This window comes from Cryptomeria japonica, chromosome 1 (genome assembly GCF_030272615.1).
Source record: "Cryptomeria japonica chromosome 1, Sugi_1.0, whole genome shotgun sequence".
In the NCBI taxonomy this organism is placed as follows: domain Eukaryota; kingdom Viridiplantae; phylum Streptophyta; class Pinopsida; order Cupressales; family Cupressaceae; genus Cryptomeria; species Cryptomeria japonica.
The window spans coordinates 649,001,094-649,025,457 of record NC_081405.1 but is presented as its reverse complement, the minus strand read 5'-3'; positions in this window follow the sequence as shown (position 1 = coordinate 649,025,457).

The window sequence follows — 24,364 nt, the reverse complement described above, 5'->3', positions numbered from 1 at the left end:
TCAGAGCTCTCGTTTTCAACTAGTTGCGGTCACAAATGATCCTATCTTCACCCCTTTCACCCCATTTATACCCCCTGCCGTCACCGTAACTTCGCCCCGCTCATCGCCGTGGTCCCCGTGAACTTCCTGAGCCCCCCATTTCTCCATGTTTCCCCCAATTTCTTCTATTTTTCCCCAGTATACCTAACTTCTTCTCTTCTACCACCCTGCCAATTTTCATTCTTTTTCGAGAGATCGCCCGATTTTTCGAAATTTTTCGGCCTATATCTCGAGGGGGCATACCACCCATTAAATTTACATTTTATGGGGCATTTCTTCACACCTATTTTTCTTTCTTTGAAACGACGCGATAAACCGCACCGTCTCAAAGAGGGGCAAATGTAGTCACATAAATCTGTCCATTTTAATTAAATGAATATTTCGTATTTATTTGATTAAAAATCCACTAGCCATCAGTTAATTAAATTAATATTTAATTAATTTATCCCCAAACATTCTTCTATTAATTAAATAAATTATTCAATTTATTTTAATTAATTCATTAAACCAAATACAAATCAATTAAATAAATAAAATCAATTTATTTAATTAAATCCCCCTTTTCCTCTTTTAAATAAATTAAATAAAACATTTATTTAAATCATTATCCCCACCCCACTTGCATTTTCCTACAAATGCAACTTGCACATATTTTGAAATAAATGAATTTTTATTTTAAATAAAATCCTATTTTCCCTCACCCACCAAATCCACTTGCAAAATCTAATCCCCTTCTAGATTCTTCTAACCCCTTCCTAATTAGCCTAATCCATCCCCTAATTATTGTCACATTCATAAGCAAAAGGGAGTCACTTCTCAAATGGCCCAAAGTCTTGGATAACCATTGAAGGTTTTCAACCTTCAACCACCAAAAACCCCAAAGTCTTTGAAAACCATTAAAGGCTTCCAACTTTCAACCACTTAATCCCCAAAGTCTCCAATAACCATTAATGGTTAACTCAAACCCTTCCACATGGTTAAAACATTTGTTTTGACTCAACCTCTACTCAACCCAAGGGTCTCATCAGGTCATTAATGCTTTGACCATGATTATCTCTTAATCATTTTGCACAAAGGTTTATCCTTGCATTAACTCCTAATCCAGTGGGTAATCCTAATTTAGGCTTGACCCTTACCTTCTAGATAACCATGAGGTCTCCTCAGGCATTTAATGCCTCCAACCTCTTCTCTCAACCCAATCTTATGTTGACACTTGTCACCATTTCATTGGTGCAAATTGTGCACATGGATCCCCAACTTTCAAGCTTGACCCTTGATTAAACCTTTCAATCCTGGCCATCCATTGCTCCATTTTTCCTATAAATAGAGCCCATTCCTTCATAATCCAGATCCTGAAAACTTGTAAGCATTTAGACTATAGACATTTTAGAGAGCATTTTAGCATAAGCAATCTAACATCTTGTCTTTTTGGTTAAAATACATCATTTAAGCATTAGTATTAGCTTTTTATTTCACATTTAGAGCTATACTACAATCTCAATCCTCCATAAGCATCCATAGTGCAAAAAGCTGCTGAGAGCTACACTATTTTGGAACTTGGAGAGGAGAGGAACAAGGGAGAAGAAGCTAAGGCTATGCTAAGAGGCAGTTGGAGATGTCTCATGATCTTTGTTTTACTTATTAGATATATTAGCATGTCTCTTTGTGTCTCTTTTGGAATGCCTTCATATGTTTAGTTTTAGATTGATTAACACTAATGTTTTGTGTGTTTTTGTGTTATTTGATCATAGACTAACCTTGTGCCATTTAGGAGGGCGTCAGGACCTATACAAACAATACCCAGAATCAAAAACATATGAGAGGAGAGGACACACATGATCAAAACAACACCCGCAACTGAGATGATACCCATAATTATGACAATGTTAGTGAACAAGGGGATGCCCATCATCGAAGGTCTAATGAAGAAAATGTGCCCCTAGCTCTTATTACACAACAACTCCAAGCACTCCAACGACAAATGCAAGATATGCAACAAGGGTCTACAATGAGGTATTCTTTGGAGGACATTTTTCCTTACCCTTTTGACAGGAGGATAAACATGATACCTTTCCCGCCAAATTCAAATATACCAAAGTATGATAAATACGATGTTAAGAGTGATCCCCATGATCACGTCAAGGAATTCTGTACTATGAGCTTGGAGTTTACTCATAATGATACATACATGTTGAGGCTATTCCCAAGAAGTTTGGGAGGGAAAACAATGGAGTGGTTGCCAAAACTCACACCTCCCATTAGATCATTGGATGAGTTGGTGAATAAATTCATTACACGATACTCCTATAATATCCAACATGAGATCACTATGCTTGACATATGCAATACAAAATAAAAGAACAATGAAATATTCATGTTGTTGTTACAATGATGGAGACATATGGTCTCAAGGTACCCACGCGATGTACCTGAAAAGGAAAAGATGGAGATCTTCATAGACAATTTGAATAGTGAAATGAGTTATCAACTCAAACTACAATGTCTACCTACTTTTACAAAGCTGATTGAAAATGGCATCCAAGTAGAGAAAGCCTCCATCAAGAAAGGGACCTTAAAGTTCTCCAAGGAAGGTGTTGGTTTGTCAATCAATAACCCCTATAGCAATCAATATAATAACAACAACTCAGACAAGTCCAATTTTTGGACTAGAAACAAAAATGTTGTTAATGATGGGGTAGTTGATGCCAACAATGTAAAGTATAAACAACCAGTGTTTACTTTATTAGGTAACACACCATCCAACAATGATCAAAGAAGTACCAATCCAGGCACTAACAATTATCAACGCACTACCAACCAAGGAGCATCAACTTCAAACAATAACAACAACCAAGGAAACAACAACTACCAAGCTAACAACAACAACAATCAGGGGATCAACAATAAACAAGGGGGAAATGCTAACACTCCACCTCCACATCGAAGAACATATACACCATTGGGACAAACCCTGGAATTTGCATTTCGAGAACTATTGGCAAACAAGATTATCACATTTTTAGTCATAAGCAACTTTGAACCCCAATTCAAACCACCATGGTGGAATGACTTGCATTATTGTAATTATCATCGAAACAAGGGGCATAGAACAAACGACTGCATGAGGTTGCAAAACTTGGTTCAAGATATGATAAACAAGGGAGACCTAACGATCAATGGACATAAAACCAATGGCGATCATGAGGCTTTCAAAATTCATCTTCCTAATTATGAAAAGGAGAAGCATCAACATCAAACAATAACAAAGGAGTCTGCATCAATCACATCTATGAAAATACCATAAATCACATATCGACATGTGACACTCAAGTAAATGTCATAAAGATCAAAGATAAACAAGAACATGCATCAGTAAATGTAACAAAGAGGGCTCATAAATATGTCTTGAATGGGAACACATCCACAACAACGACTATCCCCAAGACCCAATATAACTTGGTCGACCAATTACAAAGGACACCTGCTCAGATATCAATACTCGAGTTGCTCAAACTTTCACCAAAGCATAAGGATATCTTGGAACAAGCTCTTGTCGAAATGACAGTTCCAAACAATCTAGATATTGATCGGTTCCAAGCCATGGTGGCCCATATGACAGTGCCACATAACTTGTCCTTTTCAGAACATGATGATGTCTCCTTGAGTTATCCACACAACACCCCGCTCCATATACAAGTCCTAGTCTACAAACATCGGGTGAAAAGAGTGCTAATAGATGGATGAGATGGTCTCAATATATGTAACTTAAAGCTTATCCGTGCATTGGGCTAAGCCTATGATGATGAAGAAAGATCATTTGAAGGAACAATGGTACTACCCATTTATCTAGGACCTGTGCAAAGAGACACATTGTGCCATGTCTTGGACATAGACTTGACATACAACATACTCTTGGGTCATCCCTGGACCCATTAAATGCAAGCAATACCTTCCACATACCATCAATGTCTCAAGTTCCCCTACAACGGACATGAAATTTTAATATCAACAGATACTAACCCCTTTCAGTACTGCAATGCTATGGGGAAAACTCAAGATGGTTTGGTTCCACATGACAGGGAGGCCAAAGCTTCCTCATTGTCCAACCATCAAGAAAAACTCAAGTCCCTATCCGTAAACTTTGAGCAAAAGATAAAGATAAAGGACCAAGGCATGGGGGAGTACTCTTTTGAATGCCTATGTCGATCTAAGTTACCAGCTTCACCAAGGTCTGATGGATAACCTTTCACATCAATACATCGGGCAATACAACCCATCAAGAAGTTTGATGGTAAATTTATCCAAATGGGCACACTAGAAGAAGAATCAGATGATAAAGACATCCTTAGATGGCTATACAAGGATGAGGAAGAAATTAGAGTTGCCGCCCTAAAAGTGGTTGTTCCCACATAACAGTATGGAAATGGGTTGAGAATCATGCAACACACGGGATACAAAGGAAAAGGACCTATTAGAAAGTGTCAAGATGGTATCTTAGAACCCATACAACCTCATTCACAATTTACAAAAGACAAAATAGGACTTGGGTATGGCTAGCATGTTCGACCTTTGCAAAAGAAAGATCACCATAAAAAATCCCAATGGAAAGAAAAGGTGACACATAACGAAGACTCCTGGCAAAAGGTGCTACACCATATAGTAGAAAGACAAAGAAAGAACACGAGCATGAAGAAAATGAGAGACAACAAGAAGAACTCACTATCCAAAGGGAGGAGGCTTCTTATAAAAAAGTACATCATTTACAAGCATCTGATCAAACCAAGTCCAAGTCACAACCTGAGGAGATTACTACTCAAAGAGGGGAGACTGTGTATGAATAAATTCAAAGAGTATAAGAAAGCACCGATCCTGAATTAGAACATGCTACTAAACTTGTGTCAATTATTAGTGACCTTTTCTCGCCCTATAACATAGCTGTTAGATTCAATGGAGTAACCTGGGATAGCGATTTTGAAACAAATTCCAATGAGTATGAGTGGGACACTTGTTCTGATATTATTGAGGATAATGAGGTGGATACAATCCATGCATATACACCCATTCCTTATGAGGGACAAGGCTCAAGATCTAGACCATTGGAATTTGCCCCACAACATATCTATGAGGCTAGTGAGAATGAACAACGTCAATATGAAAGAGGCAATATCGATGAGAGTACCATCGAAAATCTTGAGACTATTATAGACCTCAAATGCTATGGACAAATATGACAATATCTCTATCATGCCTCTCACAGCGATATACCTTGACCCACCAAATGACTCCCTACCTCTCATATATCTTGACCTCATAGACTGGAAAGAACCTGAGCATAATGATATACCCATATTCCAAAATGATGAGGCCATTGTTCAATACCTCTACTCTGTTAACCCAAAAACATGCTCTACTAGCGAATCACATAATGATATCTGCAATCAGGGGAGTGTCAAGTCTCTCAGTCACAAAATGAGCAAAATAAACAATTGATCTAATGGTGAAAACCATCCAATGGTAGTATTAGATCACAAAAAAGTAAAAATAATGGACGCATCTAATGGTGAAAACTTCTTTGAGGCACCTGAGGATGGTAGACCTGACACTCTTCCTGAACATTACCAAGAGAGATCACCAATCCTGATTGAGCCAACTCAATCAATAAATATTGGCACTGAAGTAACAACCAGAAACATACATCTAGCAGAATCACTAATGGAAAAAGAAAAACAAAACATTGTCAAATTCTTCAAGGAGAAGAAAATCAATTTTGCTTGGTCTTATGCATACATGCCAAGGATAGATCCAAATCTCATCATGCATCACTTGTCCATCACTCCTGGAGCAAAACCTGTCAAACATAAATTAAGGAAGATGAACCCACATGTGGCCATCTTGGTAAAAGAAGAGCTAAAGAAGTTGATGTAGGATTCATCTGACCCATTGATTATGCGAAATGGATCTCTAAAATTGTGCCAATTTCTAGACCGGATAAAAGCATCAAGATTTGTACAAACTGCAGAGATCTCAACAAAGCTTGTCTGAAGGATGACTTTCCTTTGCCAAGCATTGACACCATTGTTTTTGATTAAAAAGCAACCAAAACCAGGGGCTGGCCCGAAAAAAATAGAAAAAAGCATTACCAACACACACACACTGCAAACACATGACAATCAACCAATCCCTACTCTAGTAATCAAAAATAAAAACCACCCGCTGCTATTGGATAACCCGAGATCGAAACCAATCTCGTCCAACAAGCGCCACAACCAGCAGTAAACCATCATAATGTCAATACTATAAAAAATGTTAATAGTAGCAATATCACCATGGAACCAAGCATTTTAGCGACAAAAACTATAGCAAAAAGGAAGGAAACCAACCATACAACCTAATTATCAGCACCTGTGTGCTTAGAGAGCATAAGCCTTGTCCAGTCCTCAACCAAGAACTAGAACAGTTCCTTAGTGGTGTTGCTTTCCATCCCATCCGGATCAACCTTATCCTGGTGGAGCAAGCACAGAGAGGTAGCCGACAAGTGCAACACTTTGACAATGAATTTCCCAATCTTGTTGACATAGGACTCCAGGTGCTCCAAATTTTTCTTAACACCATTTAAATCTTCAGAGATAGCACTGCAACCCAAAAATTGCACCACCTCTTCTTTCTCCCCTTCTTCAGCAACAGTCTTCCCACCGTCAGAATGTCTACCATCCTCTCCTGATATCCTCCATGATGGTCTCCGAGTTAGGGACATTAGTGCCCAAATTGGAGGAATCTGAGACCTCTGTGGCCTCCACATCCTCCTCCCCCTTCTCACTTTCCATTTTCTCATAATCATCCTCTTCTTCATTAGCATAATTCTTTCTCACAACCATTTGCTTCATCCGGGGTTTGTTTCTATGGGATCTGTGCGGGGTGATACCCTCCTCCGCATCAGACTCAACAAGGAGGATTTTGGGCTCCTTTCTGGGTTTCTTGGAGGTGGATTTCGCATCAGAAGGGTTGCATTTTTTTTTTCCCCAATTTTGAGGGGGCAGGGGGGCCTTGGTCAGGGGATTGATAAGGAGTCATCGACTTTTTCGAAGACTTTTTAAGGCCTTTTTTAGAGCCTTCAGGGGGACCCAGAATGGAGGGGGTGGGTTGAATCAAGATAGGTTTAGGGGGGCAAAGGGCCTTATGAAAATTGTAAAGCCTAAACATCAGCCCCTGGTAGAGGATGGTAAAATTACCCTCTCGACTCATACAATTATGGACATCTTTGATAGTAGACTCAAGAGTATGCATCAGAAAGAAAGGAAAAGAAATGGTGTCATGGTTGTGAAAGTGGTTTAGCGGGGGGAAGTGATAATGGTAGAACACACCATACCTTCCCTCGAGGGTGAAGTATTTAATTATGATTTTGTAAACCTGATCCCACGAGTAGGGTAAAAATTCCTTGTTAAACCCACACACATTCTGGCCGATTCCTCGCCCTTTTTGAAGAAGCGGTTCATGTTGTTTTCGTCCGCAACCCTACTGGTTTTCTTCCATTTCCTACCTTCAGTAGAGAGACCTGTAGCCTGGGCGATAACTTCCTCACTGATTTCAAACATAATTTCCTCCATAACCACCCTCCTATCCTTCCAACTGTTGACAAATTGCATTGAGAGGTTTTCATCGAATTCCTTCATGGCTTCCATGAACAAGATGATTCCTCCTTCTTTAGCATACATACAGACGCATGGGTTGTTCCAAAAATAATCATCAATAATGTCCAGTTCTACTCGGACTAAATCTCCTCCCATGTTAGCTTCCTCCAGAGTGAAGTTGAGATACAATGCAAGCCTGAAAAAGAGAAATGCAGAGAGGAAAACCAGAGCTGGAGTTAAGAGAAAACAAATGGTAATTAGCCAAAATATTGTGCAAGGTGTAATAATGATTTTTGGTGGTGTTTCCCAAGGCATGCGTCAGCCATCTCCCTGAAGTATGCGAAGGGACACCTCTTGATATCTCTACCAATTTGCAAAGATCATCATTATGGTGAGTTCTATGCTTCCAGTTAAGGTAATAATTAGGGTCCTTGCTATGATTAATGATAAAAAATTGGCACTCCAACCCATTGATGACGCAAAAATAGGTGGCCATCCAAGTCAGCATCTGCCAGAGAATGTGGGGACCACAAGGAGCCAGCATGGCAAAGCCTGCCCAATTTGAATTTAAATTTCCCGCCAGTAGCGTAGCATAGCAACAGGCCCAAAGCAACTTGTTGAAGAAAGGAAAGTGGCACTTCATTTATGGATAGAGGCAATTTTTTCATTCCCAATAAGGTCCTTTTGTCAGTGAGAGAATCTAGGTGCCTCCAGCACCTCATATCTTTTATCTCCAGTGAGTCTGCCACCGCAATCCCCTCTCTATAGATATGCTGAATTTGAAATTCCTCTAACTAGACAATCATGGACCAGATGTTGTTGATGACATTGTTGATTCTCCAGCTGATCCCTGAAATGCCTTTAGTGGCCTCGATAATCAATTTAGAGTCCCCTTCAATGATCAATCTTTTGATATTAGTGCCAAGAGCCAGCTTAAGCCCCCAAAATAGAGCAAGGGCTTCTGCCATGTTGCTCAAGATAGAGTCAAAATTTCCTGCATAGGCCAAAACCAGGTTGCCCAAGCTATCCCTGATAATTTTGCCCCCTACCGCAAAGCCACAATGAGCAACACCATCAAAATTGAGCTTGAGCCAAGGGGGGGGGAGGTGTTGACCATCTGGTATTAAGCCTCTCCATCTTTTTCTAATTGTCATATCGAAGGAAGCTATCTAGCAAATTTCATGTTTTAATCCACCGTCGATCCAATGCCATAGGGCCAGATTGCAGGGTTTTCCACTTGCTAATGAGAGCATTCTCCCTGAGGTAATTCTTAGCTATGTCAGTCACCGTGTCAACCGAGCTACTTGTGTCACGGAATATTCTATTATTTCTTTCCTTCCAGATATGCCAACAAACGTGGGGAGGAATGAATCTCCAAAAATGTATGACTGGCGGATGTGCAGAGGGGCACTTCCAATTGCTGATAAACTGCTACAAGTCTTCCAAGAATGTCCAAGCCAAATTGAATTTCTGTAGAACTTTGTACCAAACCCCGAATGCAAAGGGGCAGTGAATAAAGAGGTGATTTATGCTTTCCTCAACACAATTACACATAACACATTTGTTGTTAAGCGTAAATCCCCTTCTCTTCAGATTATCAATAGTAAGGATCTTCCCGTGAAGGGTCATCCACTAGAAGAAGTTAATTTTAGGGATGAGTTGAGAGTTACAAACTTCTTTCTAACTGTAGCAATCGTTGATGGAGGCAACCAAGATATTGTAGGCCAATTTAACACTGAAAGACCCTAAGGGATTCAGAGTCCAAACAAGTTTATCAGTGCGAGTGAAATAGGGGATCTCGATCCCCTTAAGAAGGGATTGCATCTCTTCAGCTAAATGAAACCATTGGGGGTATTTCCCAGACTATCAACGAGCCTTAACCAACAATGTGAGGGAGAGATGTAGTTTATCACAAGGGAACCAATCGAATCCTTGAGAGTGACCATGAGGAGGCAAGGGGTGTGTCACCAGTCTAGTTGTCCTCCCAAAATCTAATTTTCTCACCATTACCAACTTGCCACTTAAGACCCTACTTGAGAAGTTTCCTGTTCTTAACAAAGTTGTTCCAAATTTTAGACCCAGGAGGGAGCTCATTGTAAGAGAGGAGGGAGGTGAATGGGGTGTGATTTAAGTACTTGGCCCTCATAATCATGCTCCAATCATTTTTTCCCTTCATAAGGATCCATCCGATTTTAGTCAACAAGGCCTTATTCAAATAAGAGATTTTTCTAATCTCAAGGCCACCCATTACCTTCGATTTGCACACCTTCTCCCAGTTGACTAAGTTGATTCTGGCCTTCTCCTCCAATCCTCTCCACAAAAATCTTCTTTGCATTCTCTCAATTTTCTCAGCCATAGAATTGGAAATCTTGAAAAGAGAGAGAAAGTAGACAGGAACACCTTGAAGGGAGGCCGCTAGGAGCTGGAGTTTACCCGCACTACTCAGAGTTTTTCCAGTCCAACCAACAAGTTTCTTTTGCATTCTTTCTAGGATTGATTCCCAAAAGTGGGAGGTGACCTCCTTGGTAGTGAGGGGGAGACCCAAGTAGGAATTAGGGAGATCAACAACACTACATCCAAGGATTTGACTAAGTTTACCCTGGAGAATTTTGTCCATGTTAAATAAGTAAACCTTGCTCTTGCAATAGTTAATCAGTTGACCAGAAGCAAGAGCGTACTCTTCTAGCAAATGTTTCCATTCTTTAGCCTCTATCAAAGATGATAGGCCAAAAAGGAAGGTGTCATCCACAAATTGCTACATAACCATAGGACGGAGAGTGGAAGCAACCTTTACCCTCGAGATTCTATTGGTCCTGATCAAATTGGAGAAATTCCTACTCAAGACTTTAGCTACCATAATGAACAAATAAGGTGAGAGAGGGTCTCCCTATCGTAGCCCCTTCCCAACCTTGAAGAAGCCCCAGGGGGTGCCATTGACAATCACCGAATACTGAACACTTTCCATCGCCACCTTGATAATATTGATAAATCCTTCTTGGAATCCCATCTTAGAAAGGACCGCATACAAGAATTTCCAATTAACTTTATCATAAGCCTTAGAGATGTCAAGTTTGAGAGCCATACATGGGTTGCAACTTTTCTCCATGGAGTGAATGACCTCATGAGTAGTAATGACAACATCAAGAATCTGCCTGCCCAGAACAAAACCTCTTTGAGAGGGACTGATGCATTTATCAAGGAGGGGTTTGATTCTATTGACAATAACTTTAGAGAAAATTTTATAAACTGAGTTACATAGGCTGATGGGTCGATAGTCAGTCATGAGTTTCGGATCAGGAACTTTGGGCACCAAAACAATGAAAGTGTTATTCAACTTCTTCAAGAGTTTACCAGTAAAAATGAAGTCTCTGGTAGCTTTAGTGAGATCATACTTCGTAGTTTCCCAAAAAACCTGGAAAAAAGCAGGGGGGAAGCCCTCAGGACCAGGGGCCTTAAAGGCAGCCATAGCAAAAACTACTTCTTTAACTTCTTCAAACACACGACTTATCAACAGCTCATTATCAGCCTCATCTAGTACTTGAGGAATGAGAGTGAAGAGTTTATCACTGATCTCAGTAAGTTCCCTAACCCTATCATTTGAGTAGGCATTAGCAAAGTGAAGGGAAGCCCATTTACCAATTTCATTATTCCCCACCACTTCCTCATTTCTGTTATTGAGAATGGAACGAATAGTGTTCCTCCTTTTATGCTTTGAGGTCGATCTGTGAAAGAATGAGGTGTTCCTGTCCCCCTTAGTTAACCATTGGATCATCCAATAAATTTCTTCAAGATTCATGATTTCTTTCTATTTGTGTCTCCATCCCTCCTCCTCTGTATGAGTATCCCTAGAGGAAGTCCCCTCCATAATGGTCCTCTAGAGGCAGTCCAAATTGGTTTTAGCCTCCTTTTTTCTCTTGAAGATATCCCCAAAGGAAGAAAGACTCCAGGATTTCACCTCCCTTTTGATAATTTCCAACTTTTTAGAAATTCTGAACATAGTCATACCTTGAACAGGGGAGTTCCATCAGTTTTGTATGCATTATTTGAAGTCTGGATGGGAGTGCCACATGATATCATACCTGAAGGGTGAGGGACCAGAGGTCATCTTGTCAACCCAAGAGAGGAGGATCGAGGAGTGGTCAGAGATAGTGCACAGGAGAGATAAGAGCGAGGAATTAGTTCCAATGTTCCACTTGGCAGAGATCATAAACTTGTCTAGCTTGACCTGAATCAGATTGGAGCCTTTTCTATTGTTAGACTAGATGAACGGGTTCCCTTGAAGGTCAAGATCAAGTAACTCATTATTTTTGATGAAGTCAACAAAGTCAAGCATGCTCTCACTATAGTCCGTTAGACCTCCTATCTTTTCAGAAGGATAAAGGGGGGTGTTGAAATCCCCAACTAACATAAACAAGTCCTCCTTATTGTTAGTCAGGAAGTTAGTGATTTTCTCTAAAATCAAAACCCGACAGTGTCTACTATTAGGAGCATAAATGTTAAAAAATAACCAAGAGAAGTTATTCATAGTGAACCTGGTGGAAAGAAAGTTGTGAGAAGAGCCAACCACAAGACCATCCAACTTGCTCTTATTCCAAAGGGTGGCAATTCCTCCTGAGGCACCATCCGCCTCTCCATAATGAAAGGCAACACCCGGCCATAAACTATCAACAAGCGTAGAAAAATTTTGTTGATTCATTTTTGCCTCTTGGATTAGGATGATATCAACTTTATTGGTAAGTATGCATTGCTTAAGAGCATATTGCTTTTGGGGGTTGTTTAAACCCCTTAAGTTCCATGAGACAAACTTCATTTCTTTCCCTTCTATGTTGTCTCCAGGGTTAATTGCCTTCCACTAGCAATTTACCTTGCCATTACCTTAGTTTTGAGGGTCCTCTTAGAGGGTCTGCTTGGTTTAGGGTCGTTTCCCACATCCGTCTTCTTATTTCCTCTAGCTTTTCTTTTTGGTTCCTGCCAGTCCCCCTTTTCCTTGTCCACCGACGAAGACAGGGCAGAGCGACAATCATTAGATAGAGTGGTGATATCCCCAGAGGATCTTGTAGCAGACAAAGAGGAGGTCGGGTCCAGACCAAGCCTAATGGTAGGCGAGGCCCCAGCACAAGTGCTCCTAATATTTCTCCCACAACTTCCAACTGAGTTGGATATCAGATGCACGTTTGCTAGCAGAGTGGAAGTATTGAGCCCTTTCTTCTCCTTGATAGTCACCTCCACATTGAGACCTTCTTGTTTAATCTTTGCTTGGGGGATCTCTCCCTCTTCTAGCTCCGGCCCCAAGCATCTCCTTGAGGGAGTAGGAGCCTTATTGGAGTAGGGGTAACTATCATGTTAAGAATACCAACCAAGAAGGGATAACCCTCCTCAGAGGTATCTTGAGGGCTCGTCTTTTCTATCAGGTCCTCGGTCTGACCCACAGTGTTGTCGAAGGTCGGGGGTTAGGGGGTTACCATTCTCAGTTGTCTCCCTGATAACAATACCCAGGGATGACAACTTCTCCTTTAGCTTTTCTTCCGGAGGTTGTGGGGTCAGGCAGTCCGCAATAACATGGCCATGTTTACCACATCTTTGACAATACAGGGAGGCGTTCTCATAGACAATCGATTGAGTCCATTTACCCCATTTGGATTTGAGGGCAATGAAATTAGGGAGTGGGTTGTTGACAACCACATTCACACAGAGGCGGTATACACAAGTCTGGACTTCTGCATTGTCACATTGTCGACAACAACAAAGTGGCCAAACGAGTTACCAATCCACCTGAAAATGGTATCGTCCCAAAATTCCAGGGGGAGGCCCGAGAGTCTGATCCAAACCGGTGCTAGTCTAAGGAGGTCTGCACTTGGGTCAAATCCCGGCTTCCACTTGGAGAGAGTCAGGCAATGCTTACCATAAGACCATGAACCAGACATAATATAGATGAAGTCTTCTTCTACAGTAAATCTAAAAAGGAAGAGTCCGCCAGGCATAGTAGAGACTGAGACACTACCTTTGATTTTCCATCTAGAGTCCGCCCATCTTCTGACCATATCTATAGTGGGTCTGAAGGCTAGGAATATTCCTACCAAGCAAAGGTGGAGGGAGGAAGCAATATTATCCATGACACTGTTTGGGAGGCAAATCTTGAGGCCCTCCTCACCATTAGTGACTTTTGGTAGCAACGTCAGAATTTTTGACTTGGAGTTGCCAATAGGGGCACCTTTCTAGGAGTTCACTTGAGCTTCCCCAGGAAAAGGACCCACCTCCTGAGTCTTGGGGTCCTTTTTGGGGGAATCCAAGTAGGGGGCCACCCGAGGAAGCTTCGCAAGGTAGGGGGCTTCATGTAGGATCTCATTGCAAACAATAACTAAGGGAGCCCACCCATCTCCTTGGGTGCACAACACAAGCACCAGATCCAGACAAATCTGCAAGTCAACCGGGGGGGTCAGGGTCCAGGGAGGACTGGCCTTCCCCAACAGAAACGACAGGCATAGCAGGAAATTCAAAAAATTGTAGAGCAGGAAATTGCAAAGCGGGAATGACCATTGTTGATCTAACTCCAAGACATGCTATGTTACCCCTCATGGATGGTTTTTCTGGCTACAACCAAATTTAGATAGCTCCTGAAGATCAAGATAAATTGCATTCATATGTCCGTGGGGTACATACTGCTGGAATGTCATGCCTTTTGGCTTGAAAAATGCTGGTGCAACTTATCAAAGGACCATGACAACAATCTTCCACGACATGATGCACACTTTTATGGAATATTATATGGATTATTTGCTAGCTAAATCATTCATAAGAGTGGAACACCTAGAAATCTTGGATAAAATATTTCAAAGACAAGAACAATTCAATGTCAGATTAAACCCTAAGAAGTGCGTCTTTGGGGTAACATCTAGAATTTTTTTGGGATACATAGTCTCATAAAAAGGCATCGAGGTGGATCCCACAAAAGTTCAAGCTATCATGGAGATGCCACCTCCTAAAAACATTAGCCAACTATGATCTCTTCAAGACAGGCTACAATCCATCAGGCGATTCATTGCTCAATTAGCCGATAAATGTCTCCCATTCAACCATCTATTTCATAAGAATGTACCTTTCAGATGGGAAGACAAATGTGTAGAATCATTCTAGCAACTCAAACAATATCTAATGAATCCACCAGTTTTGGTACCACTAATAGCGAGAAAGCCACTCATCCTCTATATATCAGCAATTGAAGTGTCAATGGGGCACTGCTAGCACAAGAAGATCTAGTAGGAAAAGAAAGGGCTATCTATTACATAAACATGACTTTGAATGGATATGAACTCAGCTATACATTCATTAAAAAAGGCTTGTTTAGCAATAGTGTTCTCTTCTAAAAAGTTTCACCACTACATGCTAGCCCACACGATCAAATTTCTAGCAAAGATCGGCCCACTAAAATATCTACTCAACAAAGCTTCTCTCACAGTGAGGTTAGCAAAATGGGTTATGATCCTAAGTGAGTTCAACATTCAATACACAGAACAACGAGCCATCAAAGGATAAGCAATTGCAGATCAACTGGCAGAAGCACCACTCCCAGACCAACACCCACTACAGGTGGAATTTCTAGATACGGATGTGCTCACTATCACACCCAAGCAATGGACCCTATACTTTGATGGATCCTATACATAACATGGATCAGGTGCTAGCATCCTATTTGTTAATCTATAAGGACACACAATTTTGAGATCCTACAGGTTGATGTTCCCATGGACCAATAACATTGCTGAGTATGAGGCTCTAGTGATGGGTATCAAAGTATTTGTGGAATGGAGAATCACAGAATTGAAAGTCTATGGAGACTCTCAATTAGTTATCAATCAGATCAATGATGATTATCAGATGAAAGATGATAGGCTCATGCCCTACAAACGCATGGTGGATGATTTCAAAATGTACTTTGTGGACATCACCTTTGAGAAGATTCCAAGGTTGGACAATAGAGTTGTTGATGCAATGACCACTATTGCCTCACTCCTATAGATTCCAAATAAACAAAATCAATATGAATTCATGGTGGAGCAATTATTTTTCCCGGCCTATGACAATTCAGGATCCCAAGTCATCTCTTCCTTGAACGATTCTGATTCCCCCTTAAACGGGAAGATCTATGACTATCTCAAAGACAATACCCTCCCACTAGACCTATCTCATAACAAAAAATGAAACTTTATGCTACAAGTCACCCGCTATACCTTAACCGCTGACACACTTTATCGTTGAGGTATTGATGGTACTCTTCTTCGATGCCTCGATCATAATGAATCTGACTATGCCTTACATGAGCCTCACGAAGGTATTTGTGGCACACATTCAAGTGGTCCTACTGTTGCCAAGAAACTTTTAAGGATGGGATATTATTGGCTGACAATGGAGAAAGAGTCCTATCAGTTTGCTAGGAAATGCCCTAAGTGCCAAATTCATAGAAATCTCATACATGCACCAACACATGAATTACAACCATTCACCACATCATGACCTTTCTATCAATGGGGACTCGACCTAGTAGGAAAGATTCGTCCTTCCTCATCAAATGGACACAAGTTTATCATCACAACCACTGAGTACTTCACAAAGTGGATTGAGGCAATTCTATTGACTACAATGACTGACAAATAGATAACTTCCTTCATTATAAATTACCCCATTTGCCAGTACGACATCCCTAGGTCCATTATTTGTGATAATGGATGAATTTTCAAGAATCGAGATGTACAAGAGCTTTGTGAGCGATTCCATATCCAACATCATTTTTCAACACCATATTATCCACAAGGGAATGGCAAAGAAGAGGCCTCAAACAAAACGATTCTGAAGATCCTGAAGAAGATAGTGAATGATGCCGGTAAAGATTGGCATATCCAACTTAACCCTGCACTTTGGGCATACAGGAAAAAGTATCTACACAACCACATGAGCTACACCATATTCATTGGAGTATGGATCAAAAGCTATCCTACCTATTGAGATAGAAATTCCATCACTCAAGGTATCATTGAAAGGCCTCATTCCAGATGAAGAGTATCGAGTCAACAGGATGCAAGAGCTAGAGCTACTAGATGAACGTCAACAATGTGCCTTTGATAATCTCAAGGCATATCAACAATGAATGTGTCAAAGTTGCAATCACAAGGTCATACCAAGGGCATTCAAAATTGGTGATCTAGTCTTAATAGAAAATCCCATAAATCAGCAAGATTGGGAAAAGAAAGGGAAATTTGAACTCAACTGGTTGGGACCATTTATCATCATATCGGCTTATGGATCAGGAGCATATCAATTGTCAACTTCAGAAGGGGACGTGCTCGACGAAACAACCAACAACATCCATCTAAATAAATTCTACACTTGAGTCGTCCAATCCATGGATCAAACAAAAAAGCAAAAAAAAATAGAATAAAAAATCGTTACTAGGGTAAAAACCTGGCAAACAGGCACCTTGTGAAACAAAAAAAATAAAAATTTGAGAAAATGTAAAAAAAATAGAAAAATGAAAAACAAATCAAAAAGTGCAATAAAAACAAGTGGTGAAAACTTGGCGACAGGCACTATTTGTGATAGAGCAGCTCCTCTATCTATCAGTACTGGTATCATATCTTTGGCTCCATCTAATCTAAGCCCATAGCCATCACAAAACACTTATACATGCAACATTATCCCAGACATACTTAGCATAGTCATTGTCCTTGATTATCTAAATCAGTTATCTTGATCATATCCCGCCATGGCTTGGTAATCAGTGTAAATATCCATATCAAAGTAGTATCGACAGCAAGGGGCAAAATCCTGACCTTGTTGGGGGCATTTCGCCTTGAGGATTTTAGACATTAGACCAAACACATAGCAAGACAACAAAGATCATAACAAGTAAAAGTGACCACAACAATGCAATAAGACTAGCCATCACAGACTTTAACTAATTTCAACTGGACAAAAGGTCTATTTTCCAGATGTTTTATTTTGAGAAGAATACATTTCAGATAGCATGCATGTTTACTTATGGTTGTTGATCTTTTTGCTTATCATATCTCCTAAGCAACTCAAGAATGTCTCAAAGACAAGAGAAGCACAGGAGGAATGTGATATTTTCTTTGTCTACTGTTTGGGAGTGAAGCCTTCTACTATACAAATTTTTCTTACGATGTGATCAGGTAACATATCACTAAAGACATTTCGGATTTGTACTGGACTAAGGTTAACTCTTGTCTATTTTATGCAAGCAACACTTAGGTCGTCTTGGTTCAATTATACCTTGACACTTGTGTCATCTTGCAATATAAAAAATCATGTAAGTTATACTCAGGTCATCATGGTTCAAATATATCATGTTTCTTGTATTAACTTTCAACATATCAAAGGCTCAATGATGATAAAAAGGAAGCACTGCACATTTGATCGAAAGGATGCCTATCTTAGAGGGTACACTTTATATCATTATCATATCATTTTAAAGTGCATTAAGTTGCATCATCATATCATTTAAAGTGCATTTAGTTTCATTATCATATCATTTAAAGTGCATAAAGTTGCATTATCAGATCATATAAAGTGTTCAAAAGCATGTTAAAGAGCATCATCATATCAAGAAAACATCTGTATTTCACTATACATATCATCTGCACATGGACATCATCATCATCATTGCATATTAGTTACACATCATCATACATAAGCACATCAAATCAGCCTGTTGCTCTCCCGAATGCACCAATATCAACACATCTAAATCTGCCTACAACGTGATATCAACAAAATGTCAATTATCTATCAATCAATCAATTATCCTATCTGCTCACATGAGATCTTAATCAATCTCTTTGAGAACCTATCAGTGATGAAAGTCACACTATCATTCGAGAGTTTCGATCATACTCTTATCAATCAGGAGGGTTCATCATAGCCTATCCTATCAATGACAAAAGTCACGCTATCATTCAAGAGTTTCGATCATAAACTCTTATCAATTAGGAGGGTTCATCTTAGCCTATCCTATCAGTGACATAATTCACACTATCAATCTGGAGTTTCGATCATAAACTCTTATCAAATCTATCCTATCAGTGATGAAAGTCACGCTATCATTCAAGATTTTAGATCACAAACTCTTATCAATCAGGAGGGATCATCTTAGCCTATCCTATCAGTGACATAGGTCATGCTATCATTTGTGAGTTTCAATCATAAACTCTTATCAAATCTATCCTATTAGGGGCAAAGCCACACAATCATCAAACTTGGAGTTAAATTAATAACTCTTATCAATTGGAAGGTTCATCAAAACTATCCTATCAGGGGAAAAGCCATACAAAATTCAAAACTTTGAGTTAAATCAATATTCAAGTCGGTGGGCAAACAAACCTATCCTATTAGTGACGTGATTATGATCATTTATCTTTGTCTTATACAAGATGTATCCTTCCTAAAACCAGACAAGGTCATCTATCTTTGTCTTATACAAGATGTATCCTTCCTGAAACCAGACACGATCATCTATCTTTGTCTTATACAGGATGTATCCTTCCTGAAACCAGATGTTTTGAACTATCTTTGTCTTATATAGGATGCATCTTTCCCGAAACCAGACCCAATCATCTATCTTTGACTTACACAGGATGTATCCTTCCTGAAACCAGACTTGAACTCAATCCACTCAATCCAATCAATTTTATCAATCATCTAACTGAGCGAATGCATTAACGCACTCAAGAAATTGATATTTTCTCGGGGGATCATATCAAGTTAATCAACAACATCAAGTATTTAATCAAGAAATGAATCAATTATCCAAATCCCAAAAATTCATAACTCCTCGATTCATCTCACAAGGGGGCATCATCATTGCATCATTATCATATCAAATCCAACAATCAATATCAATATCCAAATCAATATCCGGGGCATCATATCGAAAATTTTGGCAAACAACACCATAACAAAAATTTTGGCAACATATCGGGCGATTTTTCTTTGAATCAACGTGTGCACACACATCACTTTAAAGAGGGGCAAAATGTAGACACCTATTTCTATCCACCTAATTAAATGAATTTTATATTTATTTAATTATCATTCATCCAACTATTAATTAAATTCACATTTAATTAATCTTTCATCCTTTCTCAACTATTAATTAAATTATTTAATTAATTCATCCCAACCCTCTTCTCCTATTAATTAAATAAATTATTCAATTTATTTGATTTAATTCACTTAACCAAATTCAGACCATTAATTAAATAAATAAATCATATTTGTTTAATTAAATCTTCTCTCACATTTAAATGAATTAACATTTATTTAAATCCCATCTCTCACATTTAAATAAATTAACATTTATTTAAATCACCTTTATCCTCCACCCACTTGCATTTTCCTACAAATGCAAGTTGCACCACTATTTTAAATAAAATAATTATTTATTTAAAATCCTATTTATCCTCACCCACTTGAAACCATTAATGGCTTCCCTTAAAGTCTTCAATCCTTTAATGGCTTCCTTCTAAGAGTCTTCTCAAGCCTTTAATGGTTTCCCTTAAAGTCTTCAAACTTAATGGCTTCCCTTAAAATCTCCAAAGCTTTAATGGTTTATTTCTAGAGTCTTCTTAAGCCTTTATTGGTTTCCCTCAAAGTCTTCAGGAATTTAATGCTTTATCCCCCTTTTTCTCATTTAAATAAATTAATATTTATTTAAATAAAATCTAAAATTCACATTCCCATTTTTAATATTTATTTGAATATCTATCCAAATGCAAATTGCACCATTTAATTGAAATAAATGATTTTATTTTAATTGAAAATCCCAAAATTCCTCCCACTTGCATTCTCCTACAAAATCCACTTGAATGCCTAAACCCCTTCTAGATTCTTCTAATCACTTCCAATTTAACCTAATCCTATCCTAACCATTGTCACATTCCTAAATAAAAGAAAGTCACTTCTCAAAAACCTCCAAAGTCTTCAATAACCATGAAAGGCTTTATGTCTTTAAATGGTTAACCTCTAAAGTCTTCCAAACTATTAAAGGCTCTTACATAACCATTTACGGTTAACTCACCTTTGACCTTTGGTTAGAGACTTTCCTCTAACTTAACCATCCTTTTAACTCATGGGTCTCTTCAAAGAATTTATTTCTTTGACTAAGGTAACCATTTAACCCTTGCACATTCATTTATCCCTTGTATAAAAGGAATATCCATTAACCTAACCCTAACCCAACCCCCTAGGGTAACCATCATGTCCCCTCAAGCATTTAATGCTCCTTATCTCTCCTCTCAAGCCTCCTCATGGTGACACTTGTCAACATGGGATTGGGTTGAAAGTCTCACATGGATTGAAGATCATTCAATCCTAACCCTTGTGAAGATTACTGAATCTTAACCATCCAACTCCCCATTTCTTCTATAAATAGATCTCATTTCCTTAATTATCATCATCCCAGGTTTTTGCATCCTGGTTATGCTATTTTCTTGTGTGCAGGTTATCAAGGTGTCTCATTTGCCTCGCTTTTCAAGCTTAAGCATTTAGGAGCATTTTAATATTAGAACTATCATGTTAGCATAGTATAATAGCATTATCATAGCATGTTAGTTTCTTTATCATAACTTAGTATTATCATAGCATTATCATGTTAGGATAGCATATCATACTAGCATAATCTTCATTTTCATCTCATCATCTTGCACCATATCATAGTTTTTCATATCCATATTATGCTAAGATCTTAGTTGCACTTGCATTTAGATCTTTTATCATATATCCCTCATTCTTTAGGTAGTCATCCTAGAGATCAAGTGCGCTTCCAAGCCGAGAGCCACCTTGATTTGAAGGAATAATGTGCTTAGAGCTTTTGTTTCATTTACTTATGTTTTATGTTTCATTGATCTCTAACATAATGTTTCATTGGTGTGCTTGAGTTGTTTGCGTCTTGTTTTGCAGATTCCACACTTTTCATCATACATATACAAACAATTAAATGAAAAAGGGCTCGTGACCTAGTCTATGTCCAAGTTTGGAGAACAACCGACCTAAATCATGATTATTCTTGTTTCTCTTTATCTTCTGATACAAAAAATTTAACATAAGCAAAAAAAAGGAATCAAGAGAGACAGGTTTAAGCATCCAGACAACTTCTAGAAGAGAAGCCATTAGGGCATCTATACTTTCTAAGAAGAAACCAAAATCAAAAGCCAAGATGGAGAGCTCTTTTGTAAATAAAATTGAGTCAATTGACCCAAAGAAAAACTGTGTACCCACCCGTAGCTTTAAACTAGTACCTTCATTTGAATTTGAAGGGAAAGAAGATCCGATCTTTGATAGTGATTACAACTCTTAAATCGAGCATTTGGGATGTAAATAACAATGTAAATGTAATAACCTTTTAAAAGTGATTAATGAATATACACTAATTTTGTTGTGTAGTATTATGTGTATCAATTTTAGGAATGAGTGAATTGTTTAGTTTAGTGAAATTAAACAAATACTTAAATTAATAGGTGCCTAAAAGAAATGTATAGGATGACCAACATGCAAGATAGCGACAAAGGATCTGGACCATTAGAGTCTCTGATGGCTAAACTTGATCAACTTCTTTACATGATGCAAGACACCTAGATCAGGCTCCAAAACCTAAAGTAGCAACTAGAGGGTTGGAATGAAAAAAGAGATGAGAAGCAAGAGTCTTAGTTTAGAGACTGTTATAGTAGACAAGAGCACACTACCCAAAGTGAACATACTAGGGGGAGGGAGGGAATCTCATACTCAAACTAGGAAAATGGAACATGAGTGTAGTGTCATTATTGACGGCATGAAAAAGGTCAAGCCACCTAAGTATGATGGTTTAGTGTTAAGAGACGATGTCGAAGCGTGGCTGATCGAGATGGAAATGTATTTTGAGATTCGTGACTACACTGAGAACATGAAAGTTGTATGGAGAGCTTACTAACTAACAAGAGAAGCTACTGGTTGGTGGAAAAACAAGAAAGACCGAGTTAGCCCTGAGGTGAGCTGACATAACTTTATGTGCACAAGGGTCGACGATTTTAATAGCCCACCAATGGCGAGGTTAGTACCACTAGGTGGGACTTATAGGTGGTGCCCCTTCCGACAATGGCATTGCAAGGTACCACTACAGACAAGTGGTACATTACAATGGTCGTTGCAAATGGGGGTGGCTTGCGGACCCTCCACTTGCAAAATTATATTTTTTTCATTTCATTTTTTAAATTCCCGACCACTAATAATATTTTTTTTTTCGAATATTGCAAGATATTTTTTTAATCGATGGGATAATTTTTTTTAAAAATTTCTGCACACTGCGACATTAAATTTGACAGTTGCCAATTGTCAAAACCATTTTTTTTCTTTTTTTCAACTGTAAACAAAAGGGGTCAAATTTTATATCAATCATCATTTCTCGCCTAAAATTGGATCCAACGGTGAGGTCCATTCTTAGCCATTGGGTTATTTATGCAAACTTCACCCCCCCACACACACAAAAAAAAAAACTCTCATGTGAAAGCAAAACCAAGAAACGCATTCGACCTATTATTTTTCTAACTCCAAATCTGCAAACAACCATTATAACAACAAACCTAAAAGCCATAGATCTGCAATAAACAACCTACAAAACTCGCATATCTTGCCTTGTTTTTAATTCTTTCATGCATTTCATAGATTCAACTCCTAGGGTTATAAACACCATAACCATGGCTCTAATACCAAATGAAAGGAAACCCGCAACCATATATATGACAATTTGCACATAACCCAAATGAGAAATCAAATAAATAAACACTTAGAATCCATATGCAAAGAATAGACAACATACCCATGAAAGATAACACAAGATATACCTTGAAAAAACTCTTATGAGAGAAAAATCCAATGTCCAAAAGCATCTATCATCCATGTATTATCAGTAATGCAACATTACAAATATTATATGAAATCTTTTGAAACCCGAACCATCAACAAGCAATCCATTTGAACAAGCATGTAACCACACATCCCATCTCATTCTTCCAACCTCCACAAATGCTAAACTTGGCTAACCTTAAACAACTAACTTATGGTTTCTTTTATAGAGTCGAGCTCCCTCAAAACCACCAATGGTATTACATCAAAACTATGTGTTAAAACCATGAGCTACTTACCCATTGACCCCACATCTAATATTGGGCACTTTAATAGTTTACTTTCTCCAATATTAAATAATTGTACCATATAATATGCCAATGTTATGATACAACTTATCAAATGGCCCCAAGAATATTCTATGAGAATCTCTACACATTACACGTCTATTTGCAACTTATATAATAAATAAAATATTACAATTATAAACATTATTATGCAAACTGTATAACACCTAATTTCCCAACACCATTGTTCACTAGAGTTCAAATGTGGGCATGACAATTGTAGGTCAAAACTTATACAAACATTACAATTAACAATGATTGAACAATTGCATTTATATTGTATAATATTTTTTTTTGTAAATTATACTTTTAAATTAATTTTATGTTCACCTTTGAATTAGAACATGCCAAACAACTTTCTTGCAATCTTCACTTGTATTTCAATTAGATTTCATATTCAATATAGTTTTACATTGTCTTTTCGATAGACCAATCTACTAATTTATTAAAAAAACAATATCAACA